Raw genomic sequence first — 22,104 nt, 5'->3', positions numbered from 1 at the left:
TCAGGTTTACCTCTTCTTGATTACAGTGCCTTGTTTTAAGGTGCAGCCTCATATCAAAAAAAAAAAAAAAAAAAAAGATGAGAAGTGAAGACAATAGCCTGAGTCAGTCACTAGTAAGGACTAGGACATATAACTGCTCTAGTTTAATTTCTTGCAAGAGTTTACAATTTTGAAACTTATCAAAAACAGTCCATTTATAGATCATATGAACAGCATAAACACTGAAAATGTTTTGCTGTTAAGGCTTTATATTTGCAGTACGTCATGGAAAATCAGAACTCTATTGTGGTTCAAGTTTGACCCCCATTCCCCAAAATACATTACATTTAGTTCCCCTACTGATGACATGCGACCATCAGTTAACCAAATGCATCATTTTTCTCTTACTGTCTATGGTACTATCCCCTGGGGCTGGGACCATTGGTGAGCTGGACAGGGAAACTGGACCAGAGCAGCCTGCAGCATCATATGTGCTAGCCCTGCTTGCTAGAGAGGAATTTTTGTATATACTAACTGAGCAGGGCTAGTGACATCACTGGCATTTAGCTAGCTCTGCCCATCATCAAAAAATGTTAATGTAGTTTTATTAGTGATCCATCCAGTAGATATAGCACATTCTCATCACAGGGAACATTCTTTCATCAGAAACAGAACTCCCTCCCTCTTTCCTGTTGTGGGAAAGCCAGAAAAGCCACTGCTTTAGCTCCCCCCCCCCTAGTTCTTCCAGTACCAGAGCTGCTAGGTGATCTTGGGTCATCATACATGGCATCGGCTTATACTCATTATTTGTATTCTGCTCTTATTATGACATTTCCTTACTAACGTAAAGTATTTAGAAAGTGATTATCTGTAGACAAATTAGTTTTTGGGGTAGTAGTAAAATTATTATTTTTTTCTTGTTTGTTTTTAAAAATGTCAGATAATTCATTGATGAAAAATGTCAAAACAAATGATTATACTGAAATTGTATGTGAAAGCACCAAGAATAAAAATAAATAAAATGATCACAATATCATCTCAGACAAAAATAATGTTGTTTTATGTGTTTCAGTCTTTATTTTCAGAATCATTATTCTTGTAAGATTGTCCCATGGTCAAAAACAGAAAAAAAATATTTACTCTTTATTCTGAAGTAGAAGCTGCTTCATAACTGGAAAACATTTAGATTTCAGTCTGATAATGACAGCATTTGTGTTCAGAAAGTAGCTATCAGCAGCAAGTGAGAAGCCAACTGCACTGATGGCAGTGTTTTACCTAAAGCTTGTGTCAGAAATATTAAGGCAGTAATACTGAGATATCAGTTGTACACTATATAGCTAATTCTCCAATATGTGAGCACAGATTTATTTGTGTTCATCACCCAAGAAACTATCAACATCAAGAAAAAAGGCAAGCGACTGGAAAGGTTTACAACTGAGTCATTTAGCCCACAACTTGGAAAGGTTTACAACTGAGTCATTCAGCCCACAACTTGTTTATTTTATTTATTTATTTTACATTTTATTGACCAGGTTAGTCTGACTAGACAAATAGCCTATTTTCAGGGGAGACCCAAGGTGCATACTTTGAGACTTAAAAGGAAACAGTTTAGGAAGAAAAGGGAAGGAGATCCTAGCTATTAAACAGCACTCAGATAAGGGAATCATCTGTATTATGCCTGTATTTTGCCTTTAGAACTGTATTATTGTACCATGTAATGTCACTGATTTGAAGTAGTGGTCATCTATAAATTGGGGCCTGTTACTTTTAAGAGAAAGAGGAATAGCATGTTTGTATATTAGGACCCAGGTGTGTGAATAATACGTTCGTGAGCTGTGCCCTCATTTCTAGAAAGAGCTACAGAGACACGTTTCATTATATTAGGAAATTAATACTGGAGTTAAAAATATACCCTAAGCCATGGAAGATTCTGCATAAACCATATAATTAACACGATCATGGTACAGGCATATAAAGGGTCAATGTCAATATGTACTAACAGCAAGAAAAATTGTCACAGGTGCTTCGATTTGGGAGTCTATAATGTAAGCACTTTATGTGTTATTAATTACTCATGGATGTGAGCAGCTGAGGCAACAAGAGAAATAGAGGAATAGGAAAATAAATATACCATGATGATTCAATCTTGATATAATATTGCCAAACACAAACACAGTGCCTCACCAAAGAGACTATAAGAAGTAGAATAATATGGTGGACAGGAGGGTGGGGTTAATATAGTAAAGGATAAGAAATTGTAAATAGCATGGCTCTGTACATCATCAGTTTGTCATAGGTTCATAGGTTGGTACTAGACTATCGGCCCTAAGGCCTATGCAAGCCTAGCCATAACAATTTCCTGGATATTTCTTCCCACAATACTTACTTCTCTTGGTCCCTGTCTAGCAGGGCAACTGACATGATCCCCGGGGTGAATTTCCTATCTCCCATCCAATCATCAAGGTTCCTTTTGAAGTGGGCCATTGAGGCGCTCTGCTTGACATGTATGGGCAGTCTATTCTAGAGTATGGGGAGTCTCTGGGACAGGAACCTATCCCTCCAGCATGTTTTTTTCATTGTGATGATAAGGTTTAGATGCCTGAAGCGTGTGGCTCTGGGGGATTGGGATTTTTTTTAAGTGGAGCATGTCCAACAGCTCAGGGTTTGACATGGCCTTGTATGTTAAGCAGAGATCGCCTCTGAGTAGACAATATGCCACAGAGTATAGCTGGAGTTTTTTTAGACGTCAGTATATGGCATCTGCTTTAGGCCTGTGATTCTTTTAGTGAGGTATTTCTGTGGCATTTCCAGCTGTTGCAGATGTCTTGTGAGGTACATACCAAACGGGCATTATACTCTATAATGGCTCTAATGAGGGATGAGTACAGTGGGACAATGACCTACTTTTTTCTGGATGAAAAGCCCTTAGTGATGAGGTGTGCCACATAAAAGGATTTCCTGACTGTTGTGGCAATGTGGTTATCGAAAGTGAGACCACTGTCCACCTGTGTCCCTAAGTCTCTCATCACACTTTCGATGTTTAGTGTCCTTCCACCTATGTGGTAATTCATGGGTGCATGTTTTTTTTCAAAAGGGGATAACTATACATTTCTTGGCATTAAGCTTGAGCCCATGGCTCTGGCACCAGGCATCTGTTTCTCTAAGGCCCTTTTGTAGAATATCCACATAATTTGGGGATTCAGTAATGGCTCCCAGTTTGCAGTCATCTGCAAACTTTGTTAGCCAGAGTCCCTTAGTGTTGGCCTGTACTTCAGAGAAGTAGATGCCAAACAAGAGTGGTCCAAGGACTGAACCCTGAGGTACTCAATTTGTCACTTGTCTGGAGCTGGGTTTGGAGTCGGCTACTTTTACAGTCTGGGTTCTGTCAGTAAGCCAGTTGGCAACCCATCGAGTGATGCAAGGATTTATGCCCAGCTTAGTACGTTTATCTATGATTCCAGAGTAGGGGATGGTGTCGAAGGCCTTGGTGAGGTCCAGATAGGCTGTGTGGACCACCTTACCCTTGTCCACAGCTCTGGAGACTGATTAGAAGAAGTCAATCAGATTCAGGAGACAAGATCAGCCCTTCACAAAACCAAACTGGGTGGGGTCCAGTGTTTGAAGGTTGCCAATGTCTTTGTTTATAAGTTCCATGATAATGCGTTCCATGCCCTTGCAGATCAGGCTTGTCAGACTGACGGGATGGTAGTTCCCGGGATCCAAGGCGGATCCTCCCTTGTGGAGCGGGATAACTGTAGCTGTGCACCACTCAGTGGGCACAAAGCCTGAGGTAAGGCTATGATCATCTGGAATGGATCAATGATGTCAGGAGATAAATGTGACTTTTTTTTTGGACAACATTATTCTTTAAAGTTCCTCCACTTAATTCCTTTGTAAGTCTCAAGAGGAATATCATATAGGATAATTCTCTGCTTTCCCATCATGCTCAAATGTAAATCAGTGCTTTTTTTTTACACATCCTTCCATTAGCTGAGTACCTTAAGAAGTCACTATGCACACGAGAATTTAAGAATAAGCAAACATAAATAAATAAATAAATAATCATAAAATAATGAAAAAGTGAAAATCAGTACCTAACTGTACAGCTCCTATGGACAAGACATTAGGTTTACCATTCAGGTTAAATGCAATGGCACTGAATGCATTTATACATAGACCAGAATTCCAAAAGCTATTTGCAGACAGCACAGCATGCCAAAGGAAGGCTTCTGTGCACCAGCTGCAGATGGAGTATCAGTAGACAAGCTGAAAGCAGTCAGAGTAATTAAGTATTCAGCATAGGATATTTACAGATTCTGTGCGCACCCATCTGATTCCAAAACAAACTATATGTGCCTAATGCAACTTAAATGAGATAAGCTGCAATGCCAAACAAAAAATAAATGGTCCCCCCATTTAATGAACCACAACAGACTGCAGTAATACAAGCCATGGATGAGTATGTGGCTGTGCACCCTAGAAGGCAGCCAGCTAGAGCGAGAGCAAGGCTGCAACTAAACCAGTTGTCAGACTAACAAATAATTGACTGGTACTACCAAGACAGACAGCTGGTGCAGGCTCTGGGCTAAATGACTCAAATGTGCAGACATTATGAGGCAACCCCATCTCACTTCAAAACAAACAATTTCTCTGTCTAGAGTACTTGCATCTGGGGCATTCTAAAGACACATGCGGATGTTGTTGGAGTGTCACAGACAGCTGCCAGTGTATCCTGTCAAAATTCCTGGCAGCAATGTGCAGCAAGGTGGATGAGTACATATACTTTCCATCTACCCCATGGAGTGGAGAACTGTTATGCACCAGTTCTTAAACCTTGCAAACTTCCCACATGTACTTGTTGCAATAGACTGCACTCACATCCCTATCAAGACCCCAATTCATCTGTAAGCAGACAAATACATTAACAGAAACGGCTGGCCATCCCTGAACTGCCAGTTCATGTATGCAGCAGACAGCAGTATAACAAACATCATGGAAACACACCCTGGAAGCAGCTATGATGTTGCTAAATGGAGAGAAAGTGGTCTGAAGGCCACATTATAGCAAGGTGAAATACCTGAAGGAATACAAATGGGTAAGTACAGGAACACAGCTAGGATGTAAGCTAAGGGCATCCCTCCTAACAATATCTATGCTATAAGTACAGGAACCCAGCTATGATGTAAGCTAAGGGCATCCCTCCTAACAATATCCATGCTATAAGTACAGGAACACAGCTAGGATGTAAGCTAAGGGCATCCCTCCTAACAATATCCATGCTAACAACATTTGTGTTTACCCCACATAATATGTGTTTGTGGGTATCCAGTTGAGCCATGGTTAATGACGTTGTACAGACATCCATCAAACCCTGCAGAGGTAGCCTACAATAGAGCACATGCAACAACATGAAATACTATTCAGCATGTGTTCTGTGTACAGAAACCTAGATTCAGATGTCTGGACCCATCTAGGGCTGCACTACAAAACACACCTGAGAAGGCAGCACAGATGATATCTGTTTTCTCCATGCTACATACATGCTAACAAGAGCACATGGCATTCTCTCAGCTGCAGGTGTGAATGATCTACCCCAAGAACCCCAGATGTCTGAAGATTTAATCTCTCAGATATCAGAGAAGGAGCAGAAGGACATAGGATGCAAAAAGCACAGGTGCAGGTGACTGAGGGTATGACCACAATTGCAGGCCCAGGCAACATGTCAGCATCTGACCCACAACTCTGAGTCATGAGAGGCCACATGTATAGAAGTACACAGATTAAACATTGATGTTCAGGTGTTTCCCCAATACAGCAGCACAGATTGTATCTAACGGTAATTACGCACTAGATGTACACACTGAGCATCAGACATAACAACATAATCGTAACATATAACATTATGAACATATACAAAGGATCATCAGCTCAGGACACAACTGACATAGGTATACATATAGGCTCATATTTGTGTATCTGTGTATGGCAGACAGAAATAAACACACATCTGGGCAAAACCTTCCTGTCTGTCCACAATAAAAAGATGCAAACAGGAAAACAACTCAGGGCATAATGCAGAACTGAAGTCAATATCACAAGCAAAATATATCACTGTAAAGTATGGCTGAAGTAATGTAGAAAACTGGCATTGGCTATGGCTAATAAAACTGTTGGACTCCCATGTCATCAGACTTATCAATGAACACAGACAGATGACATTGCCACTATTCCACACACAGCAGTCATTGTTGCCATGGGATGAGACTAAGACTAGTGTACAGAGTGGATCAACTGTCATTGTTACTCTAACACAGTCTAGGGTACCCACACTGATGGCTCACACCACAGTCCGGTTTGCACCTACCACATATGGAAAAATTTGGCCAAGGTTACTCCACAGAGGAGACTGATGGGGGTGATGCCAGCATTTGGAGATACACTGTGAGAAGGAACATGACTGCAAATTGACTTTCTGGTCATGACTGCAGGTCTACCTCAGATGAGCCAACAGTGAAAGTGTGTGCTCACTGAAGCTTAGACATCAATGTTAGATGGACAAGCGTTTTTCTGCTGAGAGGCAGCTTGTCTCTCCCATGTGGCAGCTGGCTAAGAATAATCAAGGCATGCAGAACCCTGCTTGTACTATGGCACTGCTGTAGTACTGTTGTGACCAGGGATTCTACAGACCATGCCACGGATAACATACTTCATATTGTGCAGTCATTGATGCCATTACTTCATGGTGACTGCGCTCCTAACCTTTATGCAGCACAAATCAGCTGGTATGCAATGCAATCTTTAGCATGGGCAAGTGTTTGCTTGGATGCCAGATCCATGGCATTACTGGGAATATTTATTTGCCTGTAAGAGTAGGCAGACATCATCTAACACATGCCCATGCACACCATCTGCACACATACATCTACAGTTGTTTTCCTGTTTGCATCTTTTTATTGTGGACAGATAGGAAGGTTTTGCACAGATGTGTGTTTATTACTGTCTGCCATACACAGATACACAAATATGAGTCTACTAGGCAGTAGAAATGTGTTGTGGGAACTGCCATCATCAGCAGCAGTTTTAACATGTGTCTGTTGTGCACAGGCCTCATCCTGACCACCATCCAGTGCCCCCTTATTGTCAGAATGGCTACAGCCACACTTGCATGACTGTCACCATCTGGGCCGACTGGACTATATCACCATGTCAGTGTCCTGTGTGGCCGGAGCTATTTCTTCATGCTGAGACACATCATATCCCACAATGGGATCACTGTGTATCTATTCTATCATACTGAAACACATCAGATCCCACAATGGGATCACTGGAGAGCTATTCTATCATAACTGAGATTCATCAGAGCCCACAATGGGATCACTGGATGGGATAATTGAGGATAAAGGCAGGTGATGTGCTAAAAGAAGAGACTGATACTGATGACATAGATCAGGAGAACATGTTAAATCACATTCTGTGTGTCACTAAAAGCATATTACACATATATGTCACTGCTTTGTTACAGATAATAATGATTTGTCATTAGGACTTGTCAGTATATGCGTTACTGAATCTATATAATAGGGGGTTGACAATTATGTTACAATCTAACACACATGACATATGTGAGGAATACAACCATAACAAATACCTAACATAGCCTCATGGGAGGAGTGGGATGAACTGCAGCTGTTGAAGGAAAACAAAGTCAGCAGTCTTAATCATACTATTGCCTGCAAGGACCATTCCAACTGCATTAAAACATACAGTAGGTGTTACATAGACATACCACTTGTTTTTGCACTTAATGATTATGCAGTATGTTATATGAATGGCTAGAAGGACACAGTATTAATGGAGGACAACAACAAGAATAACAACTTATCACATGTATGAAAGATAGATAATAGCATACCACTGATGGACTGCAGATGTTGTGAATTTGTGTGTTGTGTGTTGTTCTTCATATCCTGCAATGGTAAAGTAAAGTGAAAGACAGCACAATCATGTAGGCAGGCAATGAAATAGTGACAAGATGACATATATATATATATATATATATATATATATATATATAGCAACAGGGGCTGTTACGTAACGTACAGCTAGATTTCCCTGTGTATAAAAACAACTTTAATGTCATGTATCACAGGTCTGCTTCTCATTGCTGCAACCCATGAACTTGTTGTGGTAACATACCTGTAGTTTACAATGTTAGGGAAATATCAATATGACAGTAAACAGCAGTGCCATAACATGTGACTGAGGTAATAACAGGTAGTTGTCACAGTAACACTGTATGAAGACACTCACCTGCCATTTCCTGGTGTGCAGAAGTTGAGTCTGTGGACATTAATGCAGACAGCATTACACATGTTGGTTGCACTTTTCTGTCTGTACTGCAGTTGTATGGCTACATGTCATAAAACTTACACTGGTCATCATCACCCTGTGTGAATCTCTGTGCATGAAGCAATTCCACTGCTGAAAAACAAAAAATGACAATACCTGAATATGATGTGACAACAATATGTGATAATTTACTTAAAGGTCACCAATGTTATGTAAAGTAACATATACATGTGCAGCCTGGAGGACCTGCTTCTATCCATTCCCAGGTATCCAGCACTCTGCACTTACTGTATTCCCTTGATCTTTCATTCTGTTATAACCTGTAGGCTGTGCAGAGGATCATGTCAGAGCTGCACTGGTGACAAGCCTCACAGGATCTATTGAAAATTCCCACCATATTAATCATGTTGGTGAGGTCGGACAAAACTTCATTCCTCCATACTGTATTCGCTGCCCATCCAAGGGCCAGCTATTGATGTTGTTGCAGAGGATCTATTATGATCTCATTCACCACTAGGGGGAGAAGTTGTCACCCTATGTCTGTTTGCCATCTGAAAGACAATGATATGCACATGTTCATATTCATGTGGGGGACCACTTATGGAGATGATTAGATGGACAGCTTATGCAACTCTTAACACCATGCATTCATGTGTAATGCAATATTCTATGAAATACTGACTGTGATATTTAGTAATATGCCATGTAAAAACATACAACAATGCCTGCATACATAACACTTGTAAAAACAACATAACTCGTGATATCTGTAAAGGTTGCCTGTGGGATTCAAACCCCTTATAGCACTGAAGAGATCCACAGAGTGAAGGTAAAAAATCAATAGAATCATCCCACTGGAACCACATTTTGCATACCTTTGATATTAACATACCACACAAACATATGCGTACAACAGAAATGTGTGATGACTACAATTGCAACCTAAACAGGCAACTATTCAAAAACAATCTGTTATATGACATGTTATACATGATGACCTTATAACAACACAATCATTACTGAGCAGTGAATGACATGCCCATCAGCACAGAGTATCTGTAAATTATCAATTGAACAACTTACAGAAAACATTGGAAAACCTCAGGATCTTTAAGTAGGTCACAGATAGTATGGATTTTTTTCATATTGCTGCAGTAATTCTAAGACTTGTTTTAAGAAACATTGATGAGTAAATATCCATAACAGCCAAAGGAATACATAGTACATAGTGACATATGGATAATGTCAGAATCCGTAGTTTTTCATGGGTTAACAGCAGAGTGCATGGAGTGACCCACAATATATACAGGTAATTCATAAATCCATCTTTATGAATTGTTCACTTTTGCTATGTACATCAGTCTATACAACCGCATATGAGAATTACTTCATGGCCTTGATGCAGATGTCAACACCTGTATTCATACTGGTAAATCCCAAACCACTCCAGTAAGTTGCAAACATTTTTCATAATGCAGACATTTTCCATGAATGCATAATTCTAAACAACTACATTTGATAATGAGTAATATTAGCATAGGTTTATAATGAGCTAATATTCCCCAAACAGCGATGCTAGTAGGTGCCAAATTACCTTGGCAGCTTCTATGACTCAAGTATATCTGAAAGTAAGAGCAACTGTCTGCATAAATCTTTTACGTACCATTTGTGCCAAGCATAATTAATCAGATTCATTAAAATTCAAGGTTTTGGAATCCCATTTGTACACGTTATTGTAAGTTCTTGAAATTTGATGAATTAACCAATAGCGCGGCTTAATTGGAAGGCAGTCCACACAAGTTAAATGGTATCATGTGTAGCACATGCCGGTTATCTTCCAATGATCTGATAACATGCCACAAGCACCACTTTAAAATATTGATTTTGATGCATTTACAGATCAGAGTATTGCTAACTGCAAACTGAGTGGGACCTCAATAACCAAATTTCAGATGTAAGTATTATTCCACTGGACAACTGACATTATCAAGATGGCTATTTCCAGGAGGCTTTGACATATCCAGGCTCCCAACTCGACCAAGAAGGAGACCAACCAGATGTTAACCATCTATGCTGACAGCCAGACAATGGAACTTCACAATGATCAACATTTGAAACTGGATTGCAGTCCCATTTGTTTAATCCAAGAGGAATGCTTGTGAAACTGCCAGCATGTGTTGACAGCTGTTTGTTATGTAGATCATGATGGTCGATTATGGTTATGAGTTAGATGTTTCTGCATTCATCTGTTATCCTTAGGAATATGGATATACACATGTAGTAACTGTTTGTTGAAAAGAAATGTGTGCTGACTGGTAGCTTGGCCTATAAAGAAAGACTCCAGCATGTATACATGTTGGTATGCTGTGGGTTCAACTCCACATAAGGGAGACATAGGTTCATAGGTTCATAGGTTCATACTAGGCTATCTGCCCGAGGGCATTTATAAGCCTAGCCCATAGTTTTGTGGCTTACGCCACCCCTTTAGTTTGGAGAAACTATGCCCATTATTTTGCTGTGCCTCTGTCGAGCAGTGACACTGAGGTAACCCCTGGGGTGTATCTGCGATCTCCCATCCATTGGTCAAGATTCCTCTTGAACAAGGCCAGCGAGGTGCTCTGCCTCACATAAACCGGGATTTTGTTCCACAGCATAGGGAGTCTTTGGGTGATGAATCTATCCCTCCAGCACATCCTATTAATAACCGTGTCGAGGTTTAAGTCTCCCGCCCTTGTGGCTCTGAGGGATCTAGATTTTTGAGATGAAGCATGTTCATCAAATCTGGGTTTGACATGGCCTTGTATGTCAGGCATAGGTCACCTCTGAGCAAGCGGTAGGCAACTGAATATAACTGGAGTTCTTTCAGTCGGGCAGCATAAGACAGATTTTTGAGACCCTTTATCCTTTTGGTGAGGAACTTTTGTGGCCTCTCCAGCTGCTGCAAGTGTCGGGTCAGATACATTCCGAATGGGGCATTGTACTCGATCATTGGTCTGATGAGTGATGAGTATAGGGAGACTATGACTTCCCTTGATCTAGATGTGAATCCCTTCATGATAAGGTGGGCAATGTAGAAGGTCTTCCTAACTACTTTAGCAATATGAGTGTCGAATGAAAGGCTACTGTCAACCTGGGTTCCCAGGTCCCTAATAACTTCTTCTGTGTTCAGGGGATTGCCACCTATATGGTAGCTAGGGGCAACCTTATTTTTCCCGAAGGGTATGACTATACATTTCTTGGCATTTAACTTTAGGCCATGGCCATGGTCTATGTGTTGCAGGTGTTGCATTCTTATTGTCTCTTTCACACATTATCAAAAATTCTGCTCTACATACCTGCTTATTGATATTAACAGTTATTTTATGAATGCTTGAAAATAACTTTGTTATTCATCAAATTTCCACAAATATCTTCATAGTTCATAATGTTGTGTGAACACCACCTCTTTAAGTACAGCGTTATGTATGAAGCTTGGAACAGACTGTCATATTTCTGTAAAAAAGTTTTGTGGAATATGCTATGATTTACAAAAGTGCTATTAAGTACAATTTTGTCATTCATTATTAAATTCACTTCAACAACCACCACACCTTTATCACTGGAGGGAGTCAGGTGGTCAGACATACAACTGAAATGCAGAACAGTCAGATAAAGTGATGTACGCATTTCATTTGCGATGTGAACTTTGCCAAGGAATATCTTTATGAGTAGTCCTCCCTCATATATTACTGTCTCCTGACATACAGAACCTTGTATTTCTCTGTTGCTGTCCCATGGACTGAGTGATAAAGGTTTTAATTTCCTGTTCATGGTTGTGACTGGCATGGTGACATGATTTCATAAGTTTTTAGACCCTGAGCTGAGTTATTTGAGGACTACACAATTCATAGTTACTCTTTTCTTTTTGCAGGTAATAGGGACAGGACCTGTAATCATGCCCTGTGTGTCAAACAGATATACAAGCTGGAGGAGCAGTGGAGGGAGAGAGGTATATTGCTTACTTTGTCTGTTTTTTAAATAATATGATCCTTGTTACAGACCCGTATATTTTATATCAACATGTATATTACTTATAATGTAGGAATACCCATCATGGATTAGTAAGGTAAGTGCACTAATCACACTATACCTGTGCTTAAAACTCTGACTGAAATACAGTTATGTTTAAATATATTTAGCAGCAAGACATGTGTCCTGAAGATAGTTTTTGAAATGTAGGTAACAACCTAAACGACAGTCAGGTATGTGTAACTGACACATAGATTTTGAGGAGGATGCCTTACATACAAGCCTATAGTACTTTGCCTACTGTGTGTAATGCATGTGTTGGTATACTTGTATGTGTGTTCGTGGTTTTTCTAATGATCGATCTGTTGTGCATATCCTGCCTATTCACATATTGAATGTGTGTCTGCTGTCTCAGTGTTCACATTGTTGTTTGCAGACTGTGTGGCATGACCTTCATTTCAACATCGGTATTGTATCCATCTACAACACCTTGGATGGTTTTCTTAATATATATATAATTGTACCCTGTGTGTGGAGATACTTGTGAGCATATGCATTTCTTTGCTCTACTTTGTAATCAGCAAGTATCATCAGGATGTTTTCATTTTGCAGGGTAATGATTAATAATAAATGTAGGTAGGTCATGCATACAGCTGTAGACAAAAAATACTGTTTGTACAACATATTCTCATGTATCACAGGCTGTGACTGTGTTCATGATTGAACATTACTACTATTCGATAATGTTGTATTCCTTATATTGATGTTGGGTCAGCCAGTGATCATGCTGCCTGTCTCAGCTGTTTGTCACATGGTTTGCATATTTTCAATATTATTGTCATGTCACTCTGTCTTCATTTTAACAGTGTTAATTGGTGACTGTTCACATGACTCATTACATACACAGACTACAATTTACATCCACACACACATAACTGCTCAGGGAACACATGCAAAGAAGAAAGAATGGAAATACTGATATGCTGTCATGCTGTCAGACACTCAGCTGAACAGATTACTGAGATAGACATCATTATTAAGCAGTGAAGGTCCTGATACCATTCGTATGTTATCACTTACAAGATTTTCTTTTGTCAGATTATGGTTACGGGCATGAGGCAGTGTCAGGACATGTTTCCATTCAAATGTCAGGGTATGTTATGCGTGCTTGCTTTGTCATGCTTGCCATGCTTAAGGCTGGCCAATAAGCAACTGTTCAGGTTGTATCATGATTTCCACTGGTAAGCTGTGTTATGCATGCCATTGCATGGCCTTGATTAAACTTCTCCCATTGTGTGATGGATATGGTGTCCCTGACATGGTCTGCTCTTGGACATGTCCATAAGTATAGATAATGTGATACAGGGAAGGTGTTGTGTGATTGAGGGGCCATCAACTGGCAGCAAATCTGTTGATTATAATTGTGCTACTTGCTAATGTTTGCACTATTTCATCTTGAACTGTGTTTTAAATGACACCTTCAATGTATGCCAATACAACCTCATTCTCATATTCTGATATACAGAGCTCACACGTGAATGGGATGCTAATTAATGCATCTTGCATTGCAGATGTTCACATTAGTTTCAGTTTAATGTCAGCTATGATCTTCTTTGGAATGTGCAGCCTGATAGGCATTTGGTTTTCATTGTTATGGTTTTGACTCCTGATATATATTGCATATGTTTGTACACTGGATTATGGTCATAAAGTATTTTTAACATTTCATGAGGACTGTTTTCTGCCTTTTCATTGTGTCACAGTGGGTATTTTATGCAGACTGGCTGTATCAGGTATACGCATGTCATTTCTTCCTGTGTTGTGATTCATCTTAACAGAGCATAGAACCTGTGGATGATTACAAATCAGAGGTAGATGACCAGCGCACACCAGGACACTGCTAGAGTCCTCTTATGATGACAACCATGATAATGAGAATGATAATGAGTAAGCTGGACCTGCATGACCCATCATGTCGGCTGTACCCCAGAGGGATGACACCAAGAGCAAGAGTAAAATGGTTATCGGGATCAGATACATGAGATGGAGGTGGGGACCAATGTGTTTTGAACACAGATGTGATGGTGGATTTTTGTCAGGGTATGGCACCAGAGAGAACATTCCTGATATTCATTCCCATCAATGTGATCCCTCAGCTCCATAAGTATTGTCTGTGTGATCCAATTGTGTAATGCTGTCACCATGCTGTTTGCCATATAATTCATTGGACTGTATATGCACTCTTGTGCATGCATACTATTTAGATGCCATGCTTATGTGCTACATCAGCAAACATACAATGCAGATATTATCGTGTGACATTTAATTATGTTTTAGTGTGTGCATGACATACATTAACACATTATACTTCCTTTTGACATTTAGCTGTACATGCATTGTGGCAGTTGATATGTAGCTATTGCTGCAACAATTGACTTGTAAACAGGTCTTTTAGTGACAAACACTCACAGACAACATAGCACATGTTGTTCATTCTCCAGCACTGCCACAGTGGTGTGGTTAAGATTTGTGTATTGTCATACTATGCATGTACAGAACAAGGAAATGTCTTTTCCCATGTATTTTGGATGACAGTTATCATGCTACTCCACTGGTATGGTGTCATGTTGTATTGCATGTGTTGGCAATGTGATGTAATTTTGGGTCATATAAAGGAATGCCATACATATGGGCAATCCTCCTTTTCTGAATGCATAGAACATCAATTTTACATTCATGTATATAACGTGGTAATGATAATTTATTCAGTAACAGTACTGTATGACATGTTTAGCCTGTGTAACATTTCCAAAGCCATTCATTATACACATATATTCACAACTTTCGGCAATAGTTGTACGCATTAACTTGCTCCGGCTTGCATATCTTTGTTCTCATTATACTCTTGTGTTAACCATTGTGCATTTTTGAAATTCATGTACACAACCTGATACTTTTTATGACCTCTACTGTTAGATTTGTTAACATATTCTTACATATCATTGGTGTGTGCACGTGTATTGATGTTGTTTTCATGTATGCTCATTTAGGCTACTGACAGTCATACATATAGACCAACACCTATGTGTTGCCTTTGTCATGGCATATTTGAGTGACATATATGCATTCCATTACACATTTGTTTGGGATGTGTACACCTAGTTGGATATGTAGCAACCAGTTTGCTGGTTTGATGCGGTACTGCTGTTTGGCATTGTGCTTGGTTGTTTGCTTTTCACATGTATTGTTGGAGGTTCTGTTCTGTCCTCTGTTGGATTTACCTAGCATTTCTAGCTCTCCATTTGCTCATCAGAGATATTGCTTGGCTTACATTTGCACTGCTGATAGACTACTTGGATATGTGTTTATTTATCTAATGTGTAATTTGATCCTTATTTATTACCCTACAACACAAAACTACCATTGGTCATAGACATCCAGGTATGACTGGCACATAGTTTGAAACATGCTATAATGTAATAGTGCATAGATAGATAAGTTTTATGGATTTTCACCATGGCTGGTTTGCCTTCCTACCCTGTCTGACAACTTTCCATTGCCCGTGTTGCGCATTATGCTGCCTGTGTAACTTACAGTTATTTTCGCCCTTTGTCATGTGTTGTTCTATGGGTATACTCACTGTGATGAACTACTCCTCCTCTTTTCCCATCTTTACCTTTCCTTCCATTCTTAAAAAAAAAAAAAAGCCCAAGTCCTTCTGACCTTCCCTCAGATTTTCCTGTTCCAACATGCCTCTTGTGTGTCCCTCTTCTTCACACATACTGTCCCTCTTCTTCACACATACCCCACATCTACTTTTCTATCTCCCACTTTCCTTGGATGTGTGCATGACCTGTGTTCACTATACATGTTTTGTGCCCATAGCTAGCTAATGTTAGTTGTGGTGATGTTGCCATGATTGTCCTTCACCTTTATTATTTTTATATTAGAAGTTTCAGTAAGTGATAGCTAGCAAATTTTAACAATAACATACTCACAATGATATGTCATAGTTATCCTTAAGCTACTGGAGAGACTCTGTTGTAGATATGTATTTATGACTATCAAACTGTTTGGATTGTCAGATTCTTTCCTTAACTTTGTTAATGTACATCACACTTTAACAGCGATTTTTCATTACTTACTGAGTAGCTGTGAGTGATATACACTGCCTCATTACTACTGTGATACTCCATTGTGCACCAACATTTTCTGTGTTCACTGTGGCATATTTACATATTACATGGTTATCTGCTACTTTTCCACTGATATTGGCATAATGCTCAGATTCTGCAAACCTTACGGAATACAGCCCACATAGTTTCTATGCATTGTTAAGTGAGGCACAGTTCTCAAGTGTTCAAGTAAAAAAAAGGTGAGTTGGCAGTTAATTTCCTTTTTATTTCAGCACAAAAATATCCAAATGACTAAAGAGACTGTAGCACTGAAGGAGATGAGGAAAGCAGAAAGTACATTATCAATGCATAAACTTTATTTTCCCAAGTACTATCTTACTCTTCACACTTAGTATGTACCATTCACCACTTTCTGACCTTGCAAATGTCATAACAATATACTGTTAATGTCAGTAACTGTAAAACTGAATCATTGTATTTCCCTGACTTATTTGTAAGAGTATTATAGTGCATTTAATTCTTCTAGGAAGATTGCTAAGGTAGGTCTAAATTTCATCCTAAAGTTTGGATAAACTTTTAAATCCCTATTGTGTAAACAGTAAACACAAATGGTGCTTTTTGCAGATATTCAGATAACTGTTCCATAAGAGAGAACTGCTCACAAAAAAAAAAAAAAAAATATTTGTACAGGTTGCTATGGTAGTTAGCCACAGATTAAACATCAGAGGTTGCTAGTATAACCAATTAAAACTGATCTTACTTTCTGCTAATTGTAGCCAAGAATTGTGGAACAGAAATACTAGCTAGTAATCACTGATGAGCTCTACTTAATGTGACATTATAAACAGAGAGCTGTGTGTTAGCAACATCGGTATATGACATTGCTACTACATTTACTTGCTTGACTATTTCAGGTACGGGTTCTCGTCTTTCAAGCATGTGGTGGTAAACTCTACATTACCTGTGTTTGGAAAATTCATAGCCTAAAACCTGGGATATAAGAGCTTCAGGTGTGTATAAGAGTTTTATTTTGTTGTTGCATCTAACCTGCCACAAGTCTAAAACCACAACATTCTCTGTGCAAGTATCCTTCAGTGAAGTAACAAGAAATATTACTCCTAAGTTATGTTTTTATTTGACGATTTATAGCAAGCAATTGTTTTAAAATCAAAATGGATCTTCTTGGTCAGTGCATATACCTTCTGAAGACTAACCCATTTTAACTGTTCTCGAAGGAGATGGGTGCCCATCGTCTGGCAGTATAATTTCAGCTGTATCTCAAAAGTAGCCCAGATCCAGGAAGGTAACTGCGATTGTATTGTGTGTACTTACTTTTGCTGCTCATAGCATACGTAGCTGAGCTTCACTATAAAAAAAAAAAAAAACTGCTTGCATTAGTTCTTTTTGGGACATCTTCTGTTTCTTTTTCTAAAACATTTCAACTTTATGCTGTTTGTGTATCAGCAATATGCAAAATTGACTCACAGGTTTAATATGCACAATATTGTACAATATACAGGGTATCCAATTTTATTTCATTGATCATCATGTTTATTATGGGAAACTGCTATTTGAAAGGTAAATACAGATCATAAAACTTGCATAACATCAACATATTGTCTATGTTGTATCATTACTATGAAATTACAAAACAACTCTTGAAAAATAAGCATAGCAAAATAATTCCTTTAGGTATTGCAATGCATTTGCAGCTGTATGATATGCCCCTTCTCTTTAAGTGGACACATTTAAACTAATGTTTTTCCTTTTGAATGATTTGTATTTCTGAGATATGAAATCATCCTCCGTGCTCATTTTTTTCTGTGTATTGTGATATGTTATAAAGTTTCTGGTATATAAAATTTTCTCAGCATTTTGGTAATAGAGAAAGAGGACTTTGGTCAGTTTTATTTTGTGGGTTGAGATGCTTCCTTTAGTAATTGTTCATAAATACCTTACTCCCATGAATATTTTGACACGTTCTTGCCCACATACAACTTTATCTCTGAAGGATTAACTGCCATAGTAGTTCAGTATCTTGCAGATCATAAGGTGGCAGTAAGAGATCTAATGATGCAATCAGTGCTGATGACGAACATGCATTTGATGCCAGTGGTGTTGACACTGCAAGCACTGGTGCTCATTTTGTTTTCCAGCCATTGTAGTGTGGTGCAGTCTGCATTTTAGAGTTAAAATCCTTCCCTTCTCATATCTAGCCTGGCTTAAGAAAGGCAAACATTTTAATAAGCAACAAACACTGAACGTGCTCAAAAGGCATTTAAGCACTATATTGGTAAAGCACATATGAAGTGTTGTCATATCAGCAAGCTGATGTAGGCAAACTATTAGGCCTGTCAAGTCTATTACAATGGCAAGCTAACACTAGTGCAGTTTCTCCAGTCCTGCACAAAATGGATGCAGAATTGTTAATTGATTATGAGGCAAACCAGGGCTAAGAATTTTATCTCTGTTTTGTTTATGCTTTAGAAATACTGAGTCTTCTTCCTGGTTATAACAAAACTGGGGAATCATTAAACAGATTATGCTAGTAAGACCCTACTCTGACAATGCAGTATTTTTTGATAGAGACATGTTAGACACAATAAGCAGAGATGTCATTATCAGCTAATTTGCATGTCTCAACTGCAGTTACCACAATGTACAGATCTTTCCTGATCTGCACATTGTGGTAGTTAACTACTATGGCTGCAATGTGTATGCATAGGCATCCCCTCCCCAACATCAGTCACTCTCCCCCACCCCACACACACACGTACACATTCAAGCACAAACACACATGCACATATTACAATCCCTGTACTAGTCTGTGAGTTATTGACTATCAGGTATTGCACCCCCAATCCCTAATCCCCATACCAGTTTATATGCTAAGTCACAAGAGTTTGAAATAATTTCTTGGTAACAACTGTTACCACCCAATCCCAGATCCTTCATTTTTAGTAAATGAACATGGCCTTTGACTGTGTTCACTACCAGGATGTGATGGGACCAGTCTTTCTGATCAACATGACAGATTTTCTGAATCTATTGGTGTGCAGATACCTTTCTGGAATTAGTTCCAAGAGAGCAAGCACAAGCTTAATTTTCATATACTTCTCCCCCAAATGCCTCAGAGCCAGCCCAAAGCGGTGCTGCATGCCTTTATGTTAGAGCATTGTGAATCAACACATTAGGGCTGTTTCTGAATTTAAAAAGGTTTTGTGTACATGTCATGGTACCTTTATGAGTTCTCCCAATCTCTTTATATAATTTTCTGTTAGTATATATCAAAGTTTATAAGACAATGTTTGGTCATTATTTTAAAAAACATAGTTGAACAAGAAATCGCCTTTCATTTCTACAACACATTAATCTCTAAGACGAAATGGGATTTTTCAGTACCTTATGCATGCAAACACTGATGAGTGACTGGGTACTACTAAATTCAATGGTTGTTATATATATTCTGATACAAATGGAACTTTTTCTGATGAATTAATTTTTGGCAAAAGTTTCAGTCCTGCCCGATTAACATAAAAACATCATAAAAATAATAATGTTAATTCCTCTGGCAGTGCTCATAACTCTTTTACTATTTTTGACTTTACATATTGCTCAATAAACTGTTGATGTTATCAGCTCATTAAAAATGTACAAGTATACAACATGATCTGAGGCAATGTACTAGATACCATACTAGCTCACATCCAAGTAGTCCTGCAAGTTATAAACCTGCATGCACATGCCTTGAAATCATGGGTGTGTGAAAATATATGTGTGTGTGTGTGTGTGTGTGTGTGTGTGTGTGTGTGTGTGTGTGTGTGTGTGTGTGTGTGTGTGTGTGTGTGTAACATGGTACCAGATCTGCTATTAATGAAATTATGATTTACTGTTTAAATGAAATACAAGAAAATGTTGCCATTCATCTTTGCAATCAGACATAATGAATCTTGCTAAATCAAATGCAGTTGATCAAACTGTTTCAGTGCATAATATATATATATATATATATATATATATATATATATATATATATATATATATATATATATATATATATATAAAACACAATCACCTTTCTGAATTATAGTATATTAAGTTATTTATTTATTTATTTTGAATTTGTTAACTGGAGTGGGACATTGATCCCACTGGACCTATTTCAGTCTCAGCCCTACCACTGAAAGTACCATAACAGGGAGCATTTTTTAAAAGATTATAACATTATGCCTCTCTATGAAAATAAAAGCATAGATAAACATGTTTTTCTCTTCTGTTATCTATGGCACTGGGGGGGTTCCCTGACTAAACAGTATGCATTTTACCATAGTACAGCATATAACATTGCAGCCTATCTGTCTGTTACAGATTTCTGTCCCTTATGCTATTCATGCTGAAGTTTGACTAAATATCATTGTGTAAAATTAGTCCCTCTTAACCTGTAAGTGAACAAGTGAGGAGGCCATCTAAGTTAAAATAAGGGCAAACCTGTGAAGTGCCCTAGATGTTAGAAATGAGAGGAATGGTACTGAACACTGACGGCAATCATTTAATATTCTGAATCTCATTAGCGCAGGTCTTAGAAAAGCAAGACTGGATGATCAAAAATGTGGCATTATGGCTACTAAATCTGATATTGCCATTGCTGAGAATATTTTCCTTTCTCTAATTTATGGCAATCTCAGACTCAGTATATATAAGTTTGAGGGTATGGAGGACTTATCCCACACACACACACATTGAGTTGTACAGAGGAGCTTGATATCCTGTAAAAACAACTTTAAAATTGAACTGTGATGTCCCAACATTCACTGTCCTCTTGTATCTTTGAACATCTTTATTCAGAATTTCAAGTTGCATACTTATGTGTGTTGGAATTACAAAAGAGAGCCATTACTTGATCTTACACAAGTAGAAGGTCAGTTTAGCCTGTTACATAAGAGCATTTTACATCAGTAAGTGATAAACACATGACCTGGGTCAATGCTGAAGTGCATTTCCAGCAAGCTGCAGTTCCTTTCCCTGCTCTTTGTAAAGCATTCAGCAACAAAATCATCAAGAAGTTGCTAAAACAACCTATAATATAAGAAAAGAGGTATAAAAAGATATGTATAAAAGGTCACTATTTAACCAAATTAATTCTACTTTCAATTTAAACAAATTTTAAATGAATCAGTATAAAATTGAATTGTTTTAGCTGGCTTTAAAAATTTGAATGTGTTATTAAACAAAGGTTAGGTATTGTGTTTTATAAGTATATACATATACAGAAAATGGGGATTGTATCATGTGATATGTAAACATGTGGGGTGTTTGAACATGTGACTATTACTGAGCCTTTTAAATATGGCTATTATCTGTTATGTATTGTGTGATGAAGTTGAGTGTATGGAGACTTGAAAGCGCTAACCAGAAGAATAAGAATTTTAAAAAGTTAACATCATTGCCTGCCTAATTTGTTCTTTTTAGTGGCTTGTTTTTTTGCTTCTACATTGGTTTCTTCATGTGGCATGGCAACTGGTAAATCTTTAGCCACTCCTAGTGGTTTATTGTCCTCCCCTGGAGGGGAGAACGACCAGGGAGCTGGAGGGTCTGAAATAAGTCGACTTATTATATTTATTAACAACCTAAC

At 38.5% G+C, this 22,104-nt stretch overlaps 1 protein-coding gene across 2 annotated transcripts in view; it reads left to right on the top strand.

Annotated features, from left to right (window-relative positions):
- Positions 1 to 22,104, top strand: part of LOC122801004 (alpha-1,4-N-acetylglucosaminyltransferase-like) — a 1,504,136-nt gene that overhangs the window by 815,069 nt on the left and 666,963 nt on the right. Inside the window, exons 2-3 of one of the 2 annotated variants that reach the window (XM_044070448.1) lie at positions 12,239 to 12,316; positions 17,387 to 17,482. The gene's annotated coding sequence lies outside the window, so the exon portion shown is untranslated. The remainder of the gene's footprint in view (positions 1 to 12,238; positions 12,317 to 17,386; positions 17,483 to 22,104) is intronic. The other variant, XM_044070450.1, reaches the window with a different exon arrangement.

This window comes from Protopterus annectens, chromosome 4.part1 (assembly GCF_019279795.1).
Source record: "Protopterus annectens isolate FY-2018-M chromosome 4.part1, PAN1.0, whole genome shotgun sequence".
Lineage (NCBI taxonomy): Eukaryota > Metazoa > Chordata > Ceratodontiformes > Protopteridae > Protopterus > Protopterus annectens.
This window is presented reverse-complemented; position numbering and strand designations above follow the sequence as displayed.